The sequence below is a fragment of the Mus caroli genome, unplaced genomic scaffold, assembly GCF_978045245.1.
Source record: "Mus caroli unplaced genomic scaffold, Mus_caroli_1 scaffold_1, whole genome shotgun sequence".
Taxonomy (NCBI): domain Eukaryota; kingdom Metazoa; phylum Chordata; class Mammalia; order Rodentia; family Muridae; genus Mus; species Mus caroli.
Window position 1 is genome coordinate 34,758,019 of NW_028227256.1, and position 2,995 is coordinate 34,761,013.

Here is a 2,995-nt window from a genome sequence, read left to right on the forward strand (position 1 = left end):
GCGCCGAGATGGCCGACCCCTGCGTCCCGTCTCCTAGTAACCATCCTCCAGCCCGCGCAGGCGCGAAGGCTGTTGCCCAGCGCTGAGCCAGTGCTGTGGTCCCAGGAGCCCCTAGGCGTTCTTGGCTGAGGGAAGCGATTACTCCCTAGAGCTGCTCCAGTGCGAAGCAATGGTCGGGAAGCTGTGCTGTGGGAACCTTCAGGTGGGGTGCCCTGTTGCAGCTTACCGGCGGGAGCCGATCTTTCCCGGTGAGCGTGGCACCTGGCCACCAGTCTCACGGGTCAGGATGGACCTCGGAAATGTCAGACCCAGCAATTATCTCCCCTACGCCAGGTTGACATTTCTTCTCTACATGCCAGTCCTCTCTAGCAAGCCTGGCGATGAAAACCAAGAAAGGATATAAAACCTTGTGAGATGTTAAATACTGTATCTGAAGTTTTTAACCCCAGGTTTGGCTCCTCCCAGTGAGCAGATTTGGGCCTTCTTTTCTTATCCGACGTGGTATTTTTGGCTATCCAACTGCGTTAAAATGGCATCTTGAATCTTTTTAAATGGAAAGAAATGAGCACCGCGCTCTGCTACCAGTGTTTCTTTCAGTTTAGCATGAAAGACATTTTGTTTTACTGCTTTTTGAGTGCGTAACCGCTTCTACCCATCTTTAGCCAGAAGCTTTTTTTTAACCCTGTCTGTTTTTACTTATTTTATTAGGATACAAAGTAAACAGGTTTCCTTGTGGCATTTGCGTTCAGAATTTGTTTCTGTTGTTCCTCCTGCGCCTTTTCTCCCCCCCCCCCTCTTTTGCGGGTTCACTCCAGTGGTCCCTGTCTACTTCCCTGTCATAGTGTTCTGTTATCCCCAAACCACTCTTTTCCCCCCTCACCTTGCAGTTTCATGAAGTTTCATATACACACCCGTATATACCCCCTACTTAATACGTTTAAAGCTAGAATCCGCACGCAAAAAAGAACATAATGGCGTTTGACTTCGTGAGTGTGGGTTATCTCATTTCAAATAATTTCCAATTTTTTTCTGCAGATTTTGTGACTTGGTTTTCCATTATAGTTGAGTAAAGTTTCATCGTATATGTATAATGTTTCCACTATTGATTCATCTGTTCCGGTCTAGGCTGGATCCATTTCCTGGCTATTGTGAATAATGCAGCAATAAACATGAATGTTCAAGTGTCCCTGTGGTAGTGTATGAAGACCTCTGGGCGTGTCAGAAGCAGTAACACTGAGTCATAGGTAGCTCTGTTTTTTGTGTTTTTGAGAAGTCTTCACACTGAGTTCGTGTCAATTTGCATGCCCTCCAGCACTGTAAAGGGGCTCATCACATCCTTGCCAGCACTTGTAATTTGTTTTCATGATGATGGCTATTCTGATTTGGAGTGAGGGAGAACCCTAATTTGCATTTCCCTGATGGCTAATGCTGTTCAGCACTTTTCAGAACATTTACTGGTCATACATGTTTCTTCTTTTGAGAATAGCCCATTTCATTAGCTCGTTTATTGGCTGTCATTTTTACCCGGGGGTCTTTGTAAATTTTAGCTTTAAATTTTTTGATTACTTTATGTGTACTATAGGTTTGTCCTGTAAAAAACACCCTTAGTTGGATTTAACCTTAGCCACAATTCTTCATCTGAAAACTGTTCTATGTGCTAGGCTTTGTGGTACATATTTGTAATGAGAGGGCTTGGGAGGTAGAAGCAGGGGGATCAGGAATTCAAACCAGTATCATCTCCAGTGAGTTCAAGGTCAGCCTGAACTCCATGCACTGGGCTACATGAGATCCAGTGTCAAAAAAAAGAAAGAAAGGAAGAAACAGAAAGGAAAGGATAGGGGAGGAGAGGAGAGAGGAGGGAAAGGAAAAAGGAAAGGAAAGGAAAGGAAAGGAAAGGAAAGGAAAGGAAAGGAAAGGAAAGGGAAGGGAAGGAAAAGGAAGGAAATAGGGAAAGCAATCAAGCAAGCTTGGGGCTGGAAAGTGGTTAAGAGCACTGGCTGCTGCTCTTCTACAGAACCCAGATTCAAGTCCCAGCATCCATAAGGTGACTCACAACCCTCTAATTCCAGTTCCAAAGGATCTGCTGCCCTCTTCTAGTCTCCACAGGCACTACATGCACACAGTGCACACATACATGCAGGCAGAACATTCATACACATAAAATAAAAATACGTTTCAATAAAAATTAGAATTGTATTTTTTATTGCCGAAAGTTTGATATTTTAAAAAACCTTCCATTATAAAGCATATTGTGTCTACGCTGGGCAGTGATAGTGCAAGCCTTTAATCCCAGTACTCAGGAGGCAGAGGCAGGTGGATCTCTATGCGTCCAAGGTCAGCCTGGTCTGCAGAACAAGTTCCTGGACGGGCTAAGGCTACACAGAAAAACCCTGAATGTATGTATGTATGTATGTATATATGTGTGTATGTGTGTATGTATAGATAGATAAGTTTGTGTGTGTGTGTGTGTGTGTGTATATATAGAGAGAGAGAGACATACTTCTCTATATACTGTACTTTGCCATTATCTTGGGAATATGTAAATTAGCTAAAATAACTATGTCTGTCAAGTACTTTGATGTACTGCACTTCCATTTGGGGAGTTTGCTGTGGGGGCCCTCTACCTTCCTCCCTGTTCTGAGAGAGCTCTGCTGACGGCTCTGTAGGAAAGAACCATAAGTCACCTGCCTTCAGAAGCACTCCAGACCATGAGTCTTTTCTGGCGGGCTGCCTTCAATTCAGAGTTAGGAAGTAGTTCCTTCCAATTCGAATAGTTCCTCTTGTGGTAACTATCATTTTATAATGATATCTTGTATGAAAAAAGCTAAACCTATATCTGTTGTCGAGATATCACATAGTATTGTCCCAAGTGATGATGGATGTAATGAAGACTTCTTTGTATCTGGATAGGTGGGGACTTGTAACCATTTATACAATACAGGGGTTTCTGTTATTGTGTGTTTGCTTGGTTCGATGCTGGGGAGTGAATGGAAGG